Raw genomic sequence first — 21,533 nt, 5'->3', positions numbered from 1 at the left:
AAGGAGAGAACTTGTAACAACAGTAGGCAAGTGTTGTTGCATTTAAGTGGAAGAGTGAATTTTAGGTTTACTTTGTTTTTCCTTCAGAATGAAATTTTGTGCTTACTTGATTTTATCTCTAAAGTCGACATTTTGAGTACAGACAAGCAATTTTCATAAACGTGTCAATCTTAGACTTACGCAACTTCTGCTCTCCATAGCTTCTATGAGTTGTGGTAGGTTGCTGTTTCACCTAACGATGTATGGCTGAGGTACACGTATAATGCTATGACAAATAAGTAGAAGGTTCCAGAGACAATACCTTGGATAAAAAAAATATGAGAACTCTAATGCACTCTTGTCTCCAGTTTAATCATCTACATAGTAGAGATTTATTTGTAATATTGAAAGGAGTATATTGGGGTACTTTTGTGTGTGGCACCCGAAAATGATTTTATAAATGATGGATGTCCCTGATAGGCTCGATAGTGCGGATCACTGACTGTACGGGATCGCAGACCCAGAGATACTGCTAGTGTTGGAGTAAGACAGCGCTTGGCCCACAGGTTGTACGTAGCTGTCAGTGAGGGGAAGACGATGGAGTAGGCAGTATTTGGCGTGTGCTGTGTGAAGCCACCAAGGGTTACATTAATTTAGGTACGTCAGTATTGTTGAACTTGTAAGTAGAAGTCTTCGTGTAAGAAAGGTAAGGATGTTAAATAATTATGATTTCTGTTTTTGGCAGCGCGTTGGTTTAGATGAGTTGGCTGATAATTTGTAAATATTGAGTAACCTCAGAATGTACGTAAACTGTTTTGATGAAAAGGCTAGTTAGATCCTTCATTTTTGTAGTGCTTTTAAGATTTTTTAACAGAGCTATGTGTAATTTGATTATTTGCATTTATGTTGGATTCGTGAAGTTAGATAATAGTTGCTGTTTAAATCTCATTGTTTGTGAATAGGTTGTAAGTAATGTAACTTCAATTGTCAGATGTTTTTGAGGAGATGAACTTAACTTGCAATATAATTTTTCTAAAAAAAACGAGTGGTAGTAATTCACCATAATCAGTATCGCCTCCCTGTCCAGGACATATATTTTTTAGAGAAGTTGGATTTTCCTTACTGTTCTCGTTTATCAGCCAAAAGAATGTGCATTTCAAAGTATTATGGTCAGCATTGCTCACTGCTCATGAGAGATCAGTGTATATCGCGTTACTCCGTTGCTGCTTTAGAGGCAAGACAATTTAATTTATTTGTTATGTGCACAGGGACATAAGTTATCAGTTGTGAACAGCACCACAGAAAACGTTAGTTCCTTTTCAAAAAATAATGTACAGTATCCTGACACTGTAATTTCACCCGCTTTTTTACTATTAATCAGACGGTATATTCCGGTATTGCGGACGCCGCTGATCTGCAAGTGGCTGATGTGCATGATTCAAAACTTGATTGTTTACCGAATGAAGTCAATGATTTACTAACTTTTCACATAATTAACCAAATAGCCAGTAGTATGTCAGGGGCAACAATAGTGCAAAGTACTCAATCTGTTCTTAAAAATCGGTCAGATTCCGTAAACGGTAATTACGCACACAATGCAATAAACGAGACGTCCATGGTTGTGGATGATGTCTCCACACCACAAAAAATACACAGGTGACACCCGACGCATCAATTCAAAGCAATATGGAAGCGATGTTTCAGAATCTCATGCACATGTTCAATGAAACATTTAATAAAAGTGATGAGCAATTTTCCATTATACGAGAAATATAAGTTGACACCAAGAATCAGTTACGACAAGAAATACGAGAAATAATAGTTGACTCCGGCGCTCAGATCAATGAACAATTTTCCACCATACGTGACGAGCTTAAATCAAGAATCAGTTACGACAAGAAATACGAGAAATAATAGTTGACTCCGCCGCTCAGAGCAATGAAAAATTTTCCACCATACGTGACGAGCTTAAATCGCACACAAAAACTACTGATAACCGTTTCAAACAGCTATATACAGACATTAAAGCCAGTGAAAAACATCTTTGCGATAAAATTTAAGCCACAGCCAGGCAATGCGCTGACAGTAACAAACCTTTGACAGATGAGATTAATGCTCTCAGACATAACTGTAGTGAAACATATAAAAAGCTTACAGATGAAATCCAATCAGTTAATGAAAGAATAGATCAACGACACTCGATTAGATGCACGTCTTAAAGTTCACACAGAGACCTCAGAAAAGCGATACAAAGACTTCCTCCGTAAACACACAGAGGAAAACAGTTGTTACAGTTATTAGCAGTACAAAGACAGGAAGCAGAACAGCAGTTGGTCACTAGTCTTACAATCCATGTTGACGGTAGTATAAATTCCGTTACAGACGTTGCCACATCACAAACCTCACATCCCACTGAAAAACCCATAGCCAATATAGAGTAAGATTCTACTATGAAATTAACAATGACCTCTATTAAGCATCATGAAATTATCAGTTTTCCCCCAACGCTACCGTCGGCGACAGCAGTTTGATAATCTCTGAAAACATTAATCAAGCAACTGTGCCTACCAAATCTTATAACAAAGCTAAGTATCTCACGTCAGAAATTTCACTACATTTCACTGATACTAACGACAATACCGTCTGGAGTGACGCACGTGACCGCTCTGTTGAGCCACCCACGCAGTCTGAAAGAATTAATAGTGAACTTCTAAGGTGTCAGGCAAATCCAACACCTTCCATGAAAACCCTGACATGATAAGCAAATCCAGTAGTATGTCACATAGCTCCGAATAAATCGTGACATTAAATTAACCAAAGTAATACTAGTAACGAGTGAGCAAATGGAATACCACAGACTAACACAAGAATGCCTAAATGCATGTCATATCTTCCCACCGTGAGACAGACGCAGCTCCGAGGAGAGAAACGAGGAAGCCGAGAGCAAAACCGTGTCAAGCTGGAAGGCCCTAAGATAAGGGACGGACGGACACCCAAGTCGCCAGCTAACTGCTAGGACCACACCACCCGCCAGTTTTTATAGTGAGACTTTTTCGCGTCTCTGTCACGTCAAGACCACCCCCCAGCTAATGTTAAAAAATGTTAAAAGCTAGAGCCCTCCAGAAGAACAGTATAGATCTTACGACAACACAAAAAGGGCCTCACCACTCGCAAGTTTTAGCGTGAGACTTTTTCGCGTCTCTGTTACGTTAGGACCACCCCCCAGCCCATGTTAAAAGATGGAGCCCTCCAAAAGAACAGTATAGATCTTACGATAACGCTAAAAGGACCACACCAGCTGCAAGTTTTAGCGTGAGACTTTTTCGCGTCTCTGTTACGTTGCAAACTTTAAAAACATTGCCCCACCACGGAAAGTATAACGTTTCTCATTGGATAGACAGAATTTTTGTAGGCGGAGCTTAAGGTTAACTTTGAGACCCTGATTAGTCAGATGAAAACACAGCCAGGTAGTATTTTTAAACCAACTTCGGTAAATTGTAGTAAGGAGAAGTTAGAGTGGAGAGTTGCTTCCGAGACGGCGAGGTGAGCGGAGCTGTGCTGCCCGCCGCCCCCTGACGAATACCGACAAGGTAATGAACGCACGCGATGCCGCATTTTTGAGCGCATAAGGCTTCACTCAGAACTGCAGAAGTCTCATCTGTTACATCCCCTTTACGTAATACTAGTGTCGATCGTCAATTAAAGCTCATGGTGTTCACATTTATCACTTGAAGTAAAAATCTGAAACTCGATGATTTTTCTATTATATAGTTATTGAGAAGCCACATCAGCCACTGTAATTTACGACAAGTTAGATAAGTAATTAAGGATAAGTGAGGGTACTGTAGACCATTTTGATAATTTGCTTTTTTGTGAAACTTAATTTAAACCTAGATTATAGATGTGATATGGCATAGGTGATCCTTCGATCCATTGTAGAACTTGGAAACCCATTCAATGAATATTCGTTCACATTTTTGTTGAACGCAGTTGGTTTTTACCATCCTGTATTAAAACATTTCCTTTTATCATTAGTGCAATTTATAAACGATGTTTTGTGAGTAGAATAAAATTTCCAATGGTAAACTTAACTGCTTTTTCGACGTTATTTTACCAGGTAACTAAAATAGGGAAACCTTGAACCCCTTCCACTAAATTTAGTTGGTATTAAGATTCTTTTACAGGGAGTGCAGTGGAGCTGACGCTGAAATCATTAATTATTTGGTTATATCATCGCTAGTCTCACTGAACTCTTCTGAATTCTACATGTCATGTGTGGTCTGGCGTCTCCTTACCAGCAACAGGTCCCAGGTTCAAACTAGTCAATTCCCTAAAAAACACGCTCAGAGCGTCGTTGCGCGAAAGTGGTAGGGAGACACGATATAGAACAAACAGACACCACGCAGAATGTTTAGAAACTTATCAAGCTCCATATTAGGCATGATGAGATAACAGTAAAGAAGTTTTCTGTCAAGCCAAAAATGGTATACACAACGCCGCCCTTTGTCGTGTAAACCTTCCGTTCCCACTACAGCTCTCCGCTTGATCGTATGCAAACACTTCTGCTTCAGTCGACCTTTGTGCTGATAAATACTATTCCCCACAAACTGATTTGCAAACCAGATTAATACAGCAAAGTCAAACCTCAACAATTTACTTTTATTTCTCCAAGATTAATGATGCGAACGATCAAACATCAGACGCCACATTCAGTCTCTAAACAGAACAGAGTTTGTTTCTTTCGGTGATGCGCCAGACATATAAGCGAACTACGTATACCCCTTACAGACCACTGACATACCTAGCAGCCCATAGTGAGAAGCAAAATTGTCTAACAATACTTCTGTTCGATCTACTATTGCTACCGATTCCTATGAAACCACGCAATATGTCACCGTTCGGTATATCTCTTTCAAACCAGAAACGTGTAACCATGACAACCTACAGGCCGGACGCAAAATTAACAGCTACAAGACGTATTTTATTATAGAAAATAAAACACAGCAACTTCGTGGAAGTCACATTCAGAATTCAAGCACGGATGCAGATGTTATTATGAGCAAACAGAGTTTTATTATCGACGATAAGCGTGCCCTATCTGATCTCACAGCCTGTAAGAATGATGATCACAACAAAAATGGTTCAAATGGCTCTGAGCACTATGGGACTTAACTTCTGAGGTCATCAGTCCCCTACAACTTAGAACTATTTAAACCTAACTAACCTAAGGACATTACACACATCCATCCCCGAGGCAGGAATCGAACCTGCGCCCGTAGCGGTCGCACGGTTCCAGACTATAGCGCCTAGAACCACTCGGACACTCCGGCCGGCAATGATCGCGACAGTTTGAATTTATTTCAACAAACCGTTTTCCATTGTAACGAACATATTCAGTCTGATAACGTTAGAGAACTACAATTGACAGCCTCTGTCATAAAAAAATTATCATCTGGCACAGTTGACCTTACACTGGCAAGCAACATTTGTGATACTTCAGATAAAATTTGTGAAACCGCTCAGAGTAATACTTTCAGCACTGGTACAGAAAAGCCTACGCCACGAAAGCAACGTCGTAGGAAGCGTAATCAGAAGACCAACGCTTATACAGATGTCACTTTATGCCGGCCGGTTCTAGGCGCTTCAGTCTGGAACCGTGCGACCACTGTGGTCGCGCGTTCGAATCCTGCCTCGGGCATGGATGTGTGTGCTGTCCTTAGGTTAGTTAGATTTAAGTAGTTCTAAGTTCTAGGGGACTGCTGACCTCAGATGTTAAGTCCCATAGTGCTCAGAGCCCTTTTTTTTGTCACCTTATGTGAACAGGATTTTATTATCTACAATCAATCAGTTCAGTCTAACGAGACAGCCCGTCAGGATGTAACAACAACTACTGTACATATAATAATATTTTTCTTCTGATTTTCGATAAATTAGTGTAAGTAATGTTCTGATTTCATTTCTTTTTCTTTTCATGCCATGATGTTAAAGGAACTGTAACCAATTTTCGATGTGAATATTAATGTTTATGTCAAATTGCAAGCCATATTATAACAAAATGGAAATGTAAGGAATGTTGAAACTGTTGTAAGATGTTAAAGTTGTATTTATGCGCCTGGTCCATACGTAGGCAATGTATTAGGATATGTGGAATGCAAAATCTTTCGTGAATACCCTGTCTGTAGGGGAGCGGTAAAAGGTGGATGGCAGGCGAGCGCGGGAAAATACACACGGGCGCGGCACGGCATAACGGGCTCAGCAATACAGTCGGAGTTGGGCATCGGTCTGAGAAACACGCTCTGGATCGAGGAGGCTCTCCTGGAAAACGTGATTTCATTGAGCCTCGGATGTGCCGTTTCCGACGACTACACAGCATGGCTATATTCCAGAGGCACTAAACGGAAAAGGATTGCGACGCTAAGAAGAAGCAAATTGCCGATACACCATGAGCCATAGCTGTGATTGTATGTGTGCAGTGCACCTCGCCATCTCGCTGCCCGCCAACCGCCGCACCGACACGAGCAGGTTGAATCTTTAGAATTGTATTCGTGTGGACCAGTGTTAATTTTGTTCCTGACGGTTCAATAACAACTTAACTTTTACCAGATTTGTCCTATCAATTAATTATCCTCATCACTAACCTAGGCAGGGTCCTTTCCACATGTTGTGCAATCCGAGTGTCCCGAAATGAAGATTTAAAGTTTATGTTAATAAGAATTACCTGCAGACCTATCTATGCTAGAAAGATGTTTAAGGAGCTTTATTGTTAATGAAAATATAAGCAAAGAACAAAGGTTTGACAAAGTTGGAAGATAATTTTGGAATTGGATTAGTAATGAAGCTTAATTAATTTGAGACAAAAATAATGGTAGTTAAATGAGGAAGTAATAAGACAAAAAGAGTAGTAACTCATATATTGTAAATCTTGAGTGCTTAATGCTTCCAATAGTCAAAGAATTTCAATACAGGGACAATTACAGTTTCACGGTCCCCCATCCACTCTTTTCTTTTCTATTCATTTAAATTCTGAAGTGTACTGAACGGATTTGACCAGCAAAGTTAAAGTCAATATAAAACCTAAATTTATCAGTGTTTTAACCTTATTAAAATTGACATTGTATGTGTGTTTCAAAAGTGCTATTTCTAGGGTAACCTATGCCCGATTTCAGTCGGATCAGTAGACAAAACGCAGTTTGTAGTAATCATTGTAGTGTAATGTTGTGTATTTATAGCTTGTCCAAATTACTACAGAAAGGGAAAATGTTAGTTCAGTAGATTTTTCTGGTTCTAAAATTTACCATATAATGCAGTATTACTACGTGTTGTTATGCTTGTACGTACATCTACTTGTACAAGGAAAAAACTCACTTAATGCCTAATTAGGCTGGCGACCGTATTATTGACAATCGGTAGCATCTGCTGTGTATGTTTCTTGCCCGTCCTAACGTGTGGTTGCACTTTAGACTTGCTTGACGTATCATTGTTGTTACTGAGTGGGTGTAAGTCTGATTTTGCCTCCATTCAGGTACACGCGGTCAACATATTTACTAAAATCCTTTCTTATAAGGTGAAGCCCGTCAACTTACCATAGTACAGGCTTTAAAGAGTTAACGTACGCCCGAGCGTAGACGTTACAAGGACAATGCTAAAACAGTTCCAAATTATTTTCGCAGCATACTATATCCAATTCACCGTTTATTTAATACAAGCAAACACACAGATTCCGATGTACTGACCCGCACAGTCAGAGATCCGCACTATCGAGCCTATCAGAGACATTCATCTTTTATAAAATCATATTCGGGTGCCACATACAAATGAGCCCCAGTATGCTCCTTTCAACATGTAAAACGTAGTATATTACATTCCGGTGTACTGGATGATATCCTTTTCTAGAAGGCCTTGCTGGTCCCGACGACCGAAAGTGGCGTCCTTCGTTAGACCTACTTTTGTGGGTCGACTAACCTCTTTCTCACGTACTCAGTTATACTCAAAGTCCCATTTTTATCAAATGGTGGCATCGTCACTGGGATGTACTGATTCCATTATTGTTAGCGATAAAAATATTTTCTGTCTCAACCGTAAAGTATTTGTTTTAACTTTCAGTCGGTTTCATTGCCTAATGCAGAGCCATCTGACATAAAATGGCTGTCTACGCATAGCATGACAATGTGAACTGCATTATCTATCACAAGGCCAGTTGACGAACTCTGTAAAATCTATTTATTACGAGAGGGAAGCGTAAGTCTTCTTTAACAAACACTACAGCTATACCTAAAAACATATTGGTACTCGATTTCATGAGAAAGACATGAAGTAGCATAAAGCAAATACAGAACAGCATCGAAGGCCCTAGGGTAGGAAAAAAACCAATAAGAACAAGAAAGTGAAGAGGAAGGTGGATATGGTGAAAGGGTACAGTACCGCCCGACATTGAAAATAGGTACGAAATACTTCGATATTTTTGTCAGAACAACACATTTTTTGTGTAAAAGTAACTCAATTTCAATTAATACAGCGTAGCCGGATACCAGTGTGGGAAAGAATGACAATTTATTTATTTAATTGATCACATGTGCACTCCCTCAAAATAAATCCCTACATCCAGTTAGGTGAGATCTGTGAAAGGAATAAATGTATGGTCGTCTGCTAACCACAGATAGTGAATGGGAATATATGATCATCTTTGAGTCGATCGTTTCGCCACCTTTGGTGGGACCAAAGAGATGGAAGTTACCAGAGCTTTGGGCGTCTAAAATGTGGCTGACCAATAAGGTAGCAAGGTGCTTCTCCCACTTCGACAGAGGTGCGAGAGAACCGGAATACGGCCATGTTTCAGCACTCTGCCGCTGGACCTTCTACTGTAAAGACCTGTTTTTTGTTGTGCTCCGTAATGAAAGAGTGGAGGCATGGTATGGATGTGGAATATTTAAGAGTAGTTAGAATTAATAATTTGTCTTTCGCAGGAACTTTTGGTGGGGAGAATTAAATGTGAGGCAGGTAATTTTAAGGGGATTGTAGTAAACCAACGGTCACAATGAGCCCACGTGTAGTTGTAAGTTGAGATACTTCCGTGTGCTTAAGATAAGCTGAATTAATATCGTGTGTACAATAAGCTGAAATATTTAAGAAATAGCGTGTGTATCATAAGTTGAAATATTTAAGAAATATCATTCCGTGTGACGCTAAATTTAAACTCTGAGAGAGAATCAAGGTGAGTCGGCCGTCTATCCAGTAACGCCACTTGGCTTGCATTGCACAGGAAGACGTGCGTTTATCTCCAGAGTTCAGAGTAGGAAAGTAGAATTACAAAGTGGGGCAGTGTCGTGTGAAACTGGGATAAATATTGATTGAAGTGGGAAAGCGGAAAGTGATGAAGTTGTAACCATTCTTTGTGTAGTATTTCATATTGTTGTGTTGTGTATGTCATGTAATTTGGGTATGTGTAGTTTGCATGGGGCAGTAGCAAGGTAGTTTCGAAAGATTTGTGGGTTATGCTTGTTCCTTCTGTATCGCTCGATCTGGAGGAAAGTTTCGTGAGGATGATTGTGAGAGTCGAAGTGTGAGGTATAATAAAAGATCCACCATCCTATCCAGGAAGTGCACTGTTGCGGTAAATAGATTACGAGACCATAGTATAGAGATTCACTAATGTAAAGCCATGCCCATTGGGCGGAAATTCTCATATGATATTGTCATAGGTTGTAGAATTTGTGTGTTTAGGAATAAATCAGCTAGTGAAAAGAAGGAGATTGGTGGCCTTTTTCATTAAATTGTATGTTGCCATAATGTCCCGAATTCATATAAAAGCCGTTAAATCAAAGACAAAAAGTAAATGTGGTATTGCCAGTGCGTAGTGTACAAACAGAGTTCTATAAATCAGTGATAGTCAGATGCGTGTTTCCGTTGCGTATTATTCATTCAGGAGGATAATTTGTAACTAAAGAGTAAGATACGAGAATTCATGTTGCTCGATAAATTAAGGAAGAATCCACTCGCTTGGCAAACCACTCATCTTGCAGGCCTGACTGCTTGATGCCACAGTATGAGAAAGGCAAGTGGGTGCCTCTCATAATTTCGACCCTGCCAGGATTATTTTTGTTTGTTAGGATATTTTTGCTGCCAGGATTTCGCTTTTTGCCACGATAATTTTGTTACCTGGATATTTAACTTGTTGCCAGGATTATTTCTTGTTAGGATATTTAATTTGTTTCCAGGATATTTCTTGTTAGGATATTTTGTTGTTAGGGTTTGCTGTTAATTTTTTTTATTTTTTGATGGAATATATTGTGATAGCGCTAAGAAGTAAAAATTTTTGTTTGCAAATTCTTTCTGGATTGGTGAGGATCTTTTATTTTATTTTATGTAATTAATTGCTATATCGCACAAGGCTGGAAGATCGTTTTATAATTTTTTTTTGCGTAATGTCCGTAGTAACTAGGTCGCAGTCGAAAAACGTAGCCACAATGGAGAATAGCGATTCTGGCGTGAACGTAGCAGTGCAGCAGGAAGTAGCTGCTGACCATGGGTTAATGAGCGGGGACGGCAGACACTCCGAAGAGGCTGTATTGTTCAGTGGACCGCTGCAAGGGGATCCTTTATGCGGCGGGCTTTGTCCACAAACGCGGGCTTTTCCCGACGACGGGGGCTCGGGACTACGCCAGGTGTGCAGTGAAAGTGCAGCTACCCTTAGCGAAGCTATGGTTTCTCAGGCGAGCGAGGTGAGCGCGTCGAAGGTAGCAAATAACGATGTGATACTACAGTTTTTACAAGCGATGAATAGGAAGAGTGAGGAGAGCGATAGGAAGAATGAGGAGAGAGATAGGAAGAATGAGGAGAGAGATAGGAAGAATGAGGAGAGAGATAGGAAGAATGAGGAGAGAGATAGGAAGAATGAGGAGAGAGGTAGGGAGAATAACAAAAGATTAAATAGAGATAATAAGGAGAGAGATAGGAAGAATGAGGAGAGAGGGCGGCTGAGGAGAGACATAGGGAGTTGATGGAAATGATGGACGCGATGTGTAGAGGTAATGAGGAAAGATGGGAAGCAATGGATAAAGATAGTAAGGAAAGTATGGAGGCATTGGATAAGGGAAATAAAGAGGCAATGAGGAAGCGACACACAGGTATCGATGAGCGTCTGCCCGCAGTTAATAATCGGTTAGATGAGGAAGAGAAGAATCTGGATGCGGTGAAGCAAGTATGTGACGCCGAGAAAGAAAAAGCCAGTAATTTGGAGGTACGAATAATGACAATAGAGAGTGATACTACTGAGCGAAGGGACGTGTTGCCGGATGAACGAATCAAAGAGGTGGTGGTCAGAATGAATACGAGTAGTGCAGATGTAGAAAAGCTCAGTATAAGAGGCGAGACAGGTTCTAACAGTACGCAGCGAGAGGTTTGTGCCGATCAGGAGGAGATACAACCACCATTACAGCTTAAAGAGGCACAATTAGAAATAAGTAGGAAACATAGTGAAGAACTAGCACAGTTGTAATTAGCGTGCAGTAGCGAAGGTGACACACCACCAGGTAGATTGCAGAAGGAGAGTGAGATAAACTCAAAAGGCGAAAATAGGCAGAAAGAGGAAGACGAATTCAGAGAGTCAGAAGAACGGTTGTGTCAGATAAAACAGGTGGCAGACCCAACTGGGTATAGTCCAAGGCTGTCTCAATTTCAAGATTCATTACCTTCATCGAGTGGATTGCTCCGCAAAACGAAGTTTGTGTATAACTATTTGAGGGACGAGGCTAGAGCGAAAATGCAGGAAGACATTAAAGACGGTAGTAGCTATTTAAATGAATTCTGGTCGAAAAGTAAGCAGGACCAGGTTACGCAAAGCATATTGATGATGCCAAATCGTAACGAATGTGGTAGAAGGGATTCAGTGTCGTGCTATGAGGAAATGTTCAGACGAAACAGGTATTTGGATGTTACATACGAACCTGGGGAGTTCTTTAGGATCCGTATAAGGAAGTTGCCAGTGAAATTGCGCAGAGGTATAGTGATGGCAGGCAGAGGCTTAGACGATTCCGCGTCATTTCAGCACTTGTTACAAGGATTGGGTAATGAGAGCAATATCGTGAACGGAGACACGACTCATAGGTCAGTTAGTGTCGAGGATAGGAACGGCAGAAACTATCATAATGACAGGAGAGCGTGGAATCCAGGTATTTCCTTCTTGTCGTAATAGATTGAAGGATAGGAGAAACTAATCCAACATATCAGCCCTTAATATCTTGCTCTTAAAACACATGCAGCTGGCACTGAAAATTGTCTATGTAGCAGACAAACTCAACTAATATGTAGGAATGCAAATACCATACTTCTGATCAGAGAGTAAAACACCAGTAATGGCATCTGTTAGGCTGGTATCTCAGTAAAATTTGCAAATTTTATTTCGAACAGTAAAGTAAAAGAAATGTTATGTAATAATGCCAATGAGTCCAGTTGAATTAGTGTGATTTGACTATTGTAGATACTAAACACGTAATGTAAGAAGTAAACATTGTGATCGAAGTTTTTAAATTAGATGCCATCTGATGTCATTGTCGTGGTGACAGTTATAATGAAGTGCTGTGTATGGTTGTTCAGAATCTGGTGTTAGTGAGAGAGGCCACTAGCACCTAAGTTTCTAACACTTGGGCTGCCCATTTCTCCCAGCTTGTATATTCTCTGCACACATTTAGTTTTCGTGTAAGCACAGATTCCTAACTAGCAAATTTTTTACTGTGTATAGTTAACCATTTAGAGTGAGGCGGATTGTACATGAAAATGCTGTACTGATTGAGACGATCAAGGGAAAACAATCTCGTGGGCTTCATCACATTTCTAACGTCAAATTATGGAAAAGTTAAGGATAGATCTAAAGTAGGCAATTTATGGTAGATAGTCAGTGTATTTATTTGTGGTGTGTAACGTTGTGCAGGGTCAAATCGAACATAAGAATTTTCAGGCGGGATGTCAGGAAGTATGACGGAATAGACTGGTCGAATGAGTCATGAACAGGAGTCGACAGAGTGGTGTATGTACGTATTTTTTGTCGTATGAATAAGGATCAAGCAGAAACGACGTGATGATTAATGAGTGAATAAAGATGGTAGATAGAGAAGCGACGTGATAAATAGTAGTGGATAAAGGTGAGATGTAAGGAAAGAAGCGACGTGAAGCAGTGTGATTAATAAAGAGAGATTCGACGTGATGAAACAGTGGTAAATAAAGGTGAGTAGAATTAATAATGTGGAGATGTCTTAGATGTATGTTACAGAGAGGCCTGTGTATGCTGCAATAGAGATTGATGCCAATGGCGAAGGAAGACCAGGAAATGATGGAGTAATGGACGGACGGAGAGCCGAAAGACGAATGAAGAGATGAGGACAACTGCACAATATGAAAGGACGTAAAGGGAGTATGAGACCCAGATCGTGAACGTTATGGAATACTGACGTAAGATGTAATATAAGTGTAGATCTAATTCTTAGCACAACATTTGCGATTTGGCAAAAAATAATATTTTTTGTTGTTGATGAAGCCTGGTACCAGTATAACTAATCAAAACGGTACCAAGAATGTGTACAGCTATTTTGCAGGTTGATTAACTTGTTTATTTTTTGTTCTTAGATGAAATGTCGCAATTCTAAGTTGGTGTTTAGCAGAATGATTAATGGGTAAAGCGAATGCGGAGGTAAGCCGATGGAGAGAGGTGCCAGAGTGAAAGGACGAATTCGGAGACTGGAAAGCTATCTCCAAAGCAGCTTCATGTGTTATGTGGTTGAGTATAAGGGAGCAAAGGTATGGTATGTTGTAGTGAGTGTGGTGGTGTTAAGGTTAGCTGACTTCTAGACCTATTCTGTTAGTGTATTAATGGATTGAATGAGAGGGAAAATTTGATGTCTGGTGAGTGAGAGTCGTAGAGTAGTGTGATCAATGCGCACACTCCTGTAAAGGGGATGCTACCAATCTTTAACTAAAACATTATTATGTATTGTTTGATTTGGATGAACCTCGATGGCAGGTCAGGATCTGACATCATGTGGATGGTTCATACATGTCCTAGAAATGTTGTTATATATAATAAAAAGGTAAAATATATAGAAAGATACTAATTTCAGTCTGTCACAAGCACAAAGGTGCATTGTATGTTGTAGATTTAGAGTCATCAGTTTCAAAAATGTTTGTTGTGTTAGGATGTTAAAGTAGTTTACTATTTAATAACATATGGTAGGTAATTGTGAGCTGTGTGGATTATTCTTATTTTTTGTTGGAACACTTTCAAGGGGTATTGATTTCAGTCTGTCACAAGCACAAAAGTTCATTGTATATTGTAGTTTTAGAATAAAGTTTCTAACATTTTCACTGTGATAGGATGATAGAGTAGCCTATTATTTGATATTGTAATTATGAGCAGTATAGATTGCTTATTATTCCTTTTGTTTATTTTTTTACGCTTCCATGTTTTGTGTGAGGGACGACAGGTACAATGAATAGCACGAGTGTGGGCTGTCTATAGCAAAGAGATAAATGTTGATGTTGTATGTGTAGAAAACTAGGGCGTATAATTTTATGTTTTTTTAGGACAAAGATTCTTTTATTACCAATGTATCTAATAGATCATACATGTAATCAATGAGTATTTAAATAATGTAAGAATATCCTTTTGTCTGTAATGTTGCGAGATGCACGGAAGGCTCTGACTGATTGGGTGTCGTAACGCCCATACCGCTAGCGGGCCGAGCTGACGTTGCCTTGGCGACGGGCGACACAGCCGCGGCACTCCCCACTCCACTGTCGGACGAGGTACACCCCACGCGCCCGCTACAGCAGGTCAACGGCCTGGGGCGACACGCGCGTACCACTGGCCATTCATGAGTTCCGCCACCCTTACGACTGGGGAAGGTATCCCGCGGAGGCAACAGCGGGTGGTTTCTTCTGCTCAACGGCGCGCGCAGCGGCGCCACGGCAGAATGGACGAAGCGCGGCAGAGCCCGGCGAGCATTTGTTACCAGCAAATATTAACTAGTACTGGACTGTGGAGCCGTGAAACAAGATGACTGCTCGTATGTCTCCATAATGTGGAAAGTGAAGGACTGGTGTTTTGTTTTTGTTTTTGTTTTGTTTTTGTCTCGACCACTGAATGGTGGGATCCATAAACTTTTGGCAGTGACTTGTTAAGTGTGCTTTGTGAATTGCATGTGGGACACTTGGTATACTTAGAGGACAGTTGTCGTTTGGTGAACAATTATTGTATGAAGGCAAGAAACTAGAGTGGGACATTGACATTTGCGTCTGTAGTAGGAGACATTTCTTGAATTGGCTGTTTGTTGAAACTTACGACTTTTAATTACACCATGAACTGAAAGGACAGAACCGTGGGTAATAGTAGTTGTAGGGCCATTTTTTGGACGAACAGATTCGTGTGGATGGTACTCTGAGAGTGACTATGACATTTGTGTTTAATGAGAGATACAGTTTACTGTTCAGTGCGTGTTCAAAATGCCGATTTGAGTGACTCAAAGACTTTCGTCCGGGTAACCATGGGAGAGCTTTGACACTGGGACAGTGGTTCTAGGAAAACTATCAGCAACTTTTTGACCTCAAGAAAATCACAGAATGAAATGTTTCCGTGTGACTCGCAAGATAGGGAATAATGTATTTGTAATTGTGTAAATGTTTTTTTATGTTTCATTCCTGAAGGGACAGCAAGTGTAATTGTATTTTATTAACATTTGTGTTTAGAATAGTTAGTGTTTGTTTTTTTTGGTTTGTTCTGGGTTATCAAGATCACGTAGCATGTTTATTAGAATATTTGGTACAATGATGCTTTAATTATTAGCCAGTGGCATAATACTAACGTAGCGGCTCTTGTAGCATTGATCAGTAAGGTTGTCACAGGGGAGAAGAGTTTGCATTGCACAACAAATATCGGAATTAATTGATGCATTTTGATGTCGTGCATAGTAATAATCTTGTTGGTGTTTTGACTGAAGCCACTTATTTTTATTATCACAGTGGTGACATTTCACATTAAAGTGTAACGAAGGCTAGTCGAAATGCAAGTTCTTGTCGTCTAAATGTGTGACAACAGAGAAACGAACAGTAGAGTAAGAAACGAGAGCTACTGGCGGATTCAAGCACTTATTGCTAAACTATTTACTGCGTGTATTGATCAAAGTTGATGGACTGACTGGCTCAGCAGCAGGTATTTGTACTGATGGACAAGGATAAGGTTAAACTCACTGTCGAGTAGTTGGGGCAATTGCTTAGGTGATGATAGTTAATGAGGTATGACATGATGTCTTATATTTAATTGTTTTTCTTCTCAGTTTTATTTCTCTGTAGGTTTGAGGTATATTTTAGAGTAATGGTATGGAGCCTGACATTCTACGTGTAACTAGTGTACGCAATGTTTTTCTTTTGTTGATTTTGTTTTGTATTTAGACTTTGCTGTGTAAAGGTTTTTACAGCGCAATTTATGAATGTCAGATTACTTGCTCTGTGTTTGGACGGTGAGCTATTTAAAATTTCATGAGTACAATTAGTATTTTTTTATTTGTTTTAGAATTATTCAAATTTGGATTACTCATAAAAATAACGAAGATCCCAGTAACTAAAGCAAATTTTTATCTCAATATTATTTTTTTATTTTTTTTCTATGATGTGAGGTTTTATTTGTCATGTGGATTGTTATAAATTTGTATGTGTACGTTACTCCGGATTGTGGAGAGTACAATAATGCAACAACTGTCAACAATTTGGTAACAATATTTGGTCGTCTATTTGAGGTCACCAGGGGCTAAGGTCTCCTCCTGGGTATTTTGGTGACTTGCTATGTTTGTTCTAATACAGTTTTCTTAAAAAAAATGTTCGGAACTACCCTTGCATTGCGAGGATAGTACCGTGCCATTTTTTTCTGCATGGGGAGCCGGTGGTGAAAGGGTACAGTACCGCCCGACATTGAAAATAGGTACGAAATACTTCGATATTTTTGTCAGAACAACACATTTTTTGTGTAAAAGTAACTCAATTTCAATTAATACAGCGTAGCCGGATACCAGTGTGGGAAAGAATGACAATTTATTTATTTAATTGATCACATGTGCACTCCCTCAAAATAAATCCCTACATCCAGTTAGGTGAGATCTGTGAAAGGAATGAATGTATGGTCGTCTGCTAACCACAGATAGTGAATGTGAATATATGATCATCTTTGAGTCGATCCTTTCGCCACCTTTGGTGGGACCAAAGAGATGGAAGTTACCAGAGCTTTGGGCGTCTAAAATGTGGCTGACCAATAAGGTAGCAAGGTGCTTCTCCCACTTCGACAGAGGTGCGAGAGAACCGGAATACGGCCATGTTTCAGCACTCTGCCGCTGGACCTTCTGCTGTAAAGACCTGTTTTTTGTTGTGCTCCGTAATGAAAGAGTGGAGGCATGGTATGGATGTGGAATATTTAAGAGTAGTTAGAATTAATAATTTGTCTTTCGCAGGAACTTTTGGTGGGGAGAATTAAATGTGAGGCAGGTAATTTTAAGGGGATTGTAGTAAACCAACGGTCACAATGAGCCCACGTGTAGTTGTAAGTTGAGATACTTCCGTGTGCTTAAGATAAGCTGAATTAATAGCGTGTGTACAATAAGCTGAAATATTTAAGAAATAGCGTGTGTATCATAAGTTGAAATATTTAAGAAATATCATTCCGTGTGACGCTAAATTTAAACTCTGAGAGAGAATCAAGGTGAGTCGGCCGTCTATCCAGCAACGCCACTTGGCTTGCATTGCACAGGAAGACGTGCGTTTATCTCCAGAGTTCAGAGTAGGAAAGTAGAATTACAAAGTGGGGCAGTGTCGTGTGAAACTGGGATAAATATTGATTGAAGTGGGAAAGCGGAAAGTGATGAAGTTGTAACCATTCTTTGTGTAGTATTTCATATTGTTGTGTTGTGTATGTCATGTAATTTGGGTATGTGTAGTTTGCATGGGGCAGTAGCAAGGTAGTTTCGAAAGATTTGTGGGTTATGCTTGTTCCTTCTGTATCGCTCGATCTGGAGGAAAGTTTCGTGAGGATGATTGTGAGAGTCGAAGTGTGAGGTATAATAAAAGATCCACCATCCTATCCAGGAAGTGCACTGTTGCAGTAAATAGATTACGAGACCATAGTATAGAGATTCACTAATGTAAAGCCATGCCCATTGGGCGGAAATTCTCATATGATATTGTCATAGGTTGTAGAATTTGTGTGTTTAGGAATAAATCAGCTAGTGAAAAGAAGGAGATTGGTGGCCTTTTTCATTAAATTGTATGTTGCCATAATGTCCCGAATTCATATAAAAGCCGTTAAATCAAAGACAAAAAGTAAATGTGGTATTGCCAGTGCGTAGTGTACAAACAGAGTTCTATAAATCACTGATAGTCAGATGCGTGTTTCCGTTGCGTATTATTCATTCAGGAGGATAATTTGTAACTAAAGAGTAAGATACGAGAATTCATGTTGCTCGATAAATTAAGGAAGAATCCACTCGCTTGGCAAACCACTCATCTTGCAGGCCTGACTGCTTGATGCCACAGTATGAGAAAGGCAAGTGGGTGCCTCTCAATGGGAGGAAGAAGTTGAAATTTCACTAAGGAAGAAACAAAGACCTAGGTCGAAAGCTTACAAAGTAAGAAGGAAGAGGCTTGATATATGTACAAGGGAAAGTAGAGCCACGAGAAGAAAAAATCAGAAAGTCTGTAATGGATCTTGGTGTCTTCGAATAAGTTACTAAATAACAGAAACTTATATCCAGGCATGACAGCTAATGAATGGGTTGGACAAAAGAGAAAAAGATATATAGTGCTCCGTTGTGCGTAAGTGGGAATGCTTCTGGTTGCTGACCCTCATCAGGTGCTAGGTTGCAAAGAGAATAAACCAGGTGATACGAGCAACATCTCCAAAGGAAACAAAGGAATTTACTAAGAAGAGAGGATAAGCATGAACGAATTACATGAAGCTCTACATGAATGAAGAACAAAAATCCACCAGACTAGAGGCATTGACCAATACACGCTTCCAATGTGCGTTCACCGCGATGTCGCCTAACACGGATGCGACCATCATGATGCTGGAAACAGAACCTGGATTCATCCGAAAAAATGACGTTTTGTCATTCGTACACCCAGGTTCGTCGTTGAGTACACCATCGCAGGCGCTCCTGTCTGTGCTGCAGCGTCAAGGGTAACCACAGCCATGGTCTCCGAGATGATAGTCCATGCTGCTGCAAACGTCGTCGACTGTTCGTGCAGATGGTTGTTGTCTTGCAGACGTCCCCATCTGTTGACTCAGGGATCGATACGTGGCTGCTCGTTCCGTTACAGTCATGCGGATAAGATGCCTGTCATCTCGACTGCTAGTGTTACGAGCCCGTTGGGATCCAGCACGTCGTCCCGTATTACCCTCCTGAACCCACCGATTCCGTATTCTGCCAACAGTCATTAGATCTCGACCAACGCGAGCAGCAATGTCGCGATACGATAAAACGCATTCACGATAGGCTACAATCAGACCTTTATCGAAGTGAGAAATGTGATGGTACACATTTCTCCTCCTTACACGAAGCATCACAACAACGTTTCACTAGGCAACGCCGGTCAACTGCTGTTTGTGTATGAGAAATCGGTTGGAAACTTTCCTCATGTCAGCACGTTGTAGGTGTCGCCACCGGCATCAGCCTAGACGCGTTGTAAATGAAACAGATGCAATCTTTCATTGTGTACCCTGGGCCTGAGACAAGATTGGGGGATATCAATGGCGTACGATGGATCTCATGAACTTGTTGACAACGAATGCTTTACCCAATTGCGAATGCTTTCTCCCACTTCAACGGTCCGTGTTGTTCATTGGCATCCAGCTTGTGCACGTTGAACGAACTGGTTCAGTACAATCGGGCGAATAAGGTGTGGCGCGACATCTTTCTATCGGTATATTTAGCACGATACAACCGTACGGCTTCTCGTACATCGCAGTTGGCCGCACCATACATCAAATGCATCTTGGCTGTTTCGCACATGTCACTCCCAACGGTTCCACGTTGTGAATGACAACGGTTTCCGTGTGCTCCACTTCTGTTCGTAAAGCAATGCCGTCTTGTGACCATAGACCTCGCTCCTGGCGTTTGCAACCGACGGTTCCTATGTTACTATGTCATTACTAATCCCCGATGTGCCATGTCGATTTTCAAACTTTTTTGAATCACCTCGTAAATATTATGTTTTGTAACTATTTTGGTACAGAACTGCATTCTGAAGGTGGTTACTTAGGAAAGCAGTGTGCCCTGTGTATTCAATAGCCGGATCACACAGCTTTGATATTTTGTATGTATGTATTTGAGTACCTACTGCTGTAATTCAATTCTAATCTGATAAACGTTCATCCTAACATTTATCTGTGGCAGATGTTACTTTAATTTATGTTGATTGCCATTGTCAATAATGAACTATATAACACAGAAAAGCACAATTTGAAGGGCAAAATAAGAAAACACCTTACAATAGCACTGAAAATAATATCTAGTTAATTGCAATAGCAGCTGCGAAATACTTGGTGCAAATCTACATGCATGCCACAACTGTTTTACTGTACAACAATGAAAGACTGCAGCTACAAAGGAGATTCTCTCTACAATTACGCGCTAGCAAAAAACAAAAGCTACACTAATTACACAAACTACAAGAAAAAATCAGAAGATTCCAGTGAGGTATCCTCGGCTAAGGGTCGACATATGAAACGTCCCCTTTGAAAAATTAGTGAATTACTGTGCTGATAAATCTCTTACATTATTTGATTTTCTAACAGCTGAGCAAAACTGAACGTATTCAGACATTTCGCTCTTTACCTATTCTGATCAACACTAATCTGACACACAATATTTTTAACGCAACGGAATCTGACTTTCAATAATCCCTACAAGAGAATGGCCCTGACTAACATTAAACTATACTTTTCACAAATCACTTACCTCACAAAAATCTTCGTTACTCGAACTACTGCAATACAGCGAGCGCCACTACTGCCAGCTAAATAAAAGATTCAAACTACTGAAGGCACTAACTACTGATAGGCATAGTTAGCAAAAGAAAGGTTTTGATAGAGAACAAACAATGTATTTACCTTAATAGTGTTCAAAAGTCATAATATATATATATATCAGTTCATGATACCCAATATTACAAATGTACTGTCTCTGATGGACACACGTCCAGATCGTCCGCTCTCAAAATTCCGCCATCTCTCTCTCCCCACATCCACCACTGCTGGCGGCTCACCTCCAACTGCGAACGCTACGCACTGTTAACAGCCAACTGCCCAACACTACAATGGCAAATATTGCAACAATGCCGACCAGCCGCAGACTGCACACAGCACATTCAGTGACTTTCATACAGAGCGCTACGTGGCGTCACCAATATAAAAACCTAAACATTCTACTTACAGTATGGAATATATAATAGTCTAGGTTAGTCAAAGATGGTAGCAGTATGGAAGTTTAGCACCAACATAACAAGGTGAACAGATTCGACAGACA

The sequence above is a fragment of the Schistocerca nitens genome, chromosome 6 (assembly GCF_023898315.1).
Source record: "Schistocerca nitens isolate TAMUIC-IGC-003100 chromosome 6, iqSchNite1.1, whole genome shotgun sequence".
NCBI classification, from domain to species: Eukaryota; Metazoa; Arthropoda; class Insecta; order Orthoptera; family Acrididae; genus Schistocerca; species Schistocerca nitens.
Note: the sequence above shows the minus strand (reverse complement) of the source record.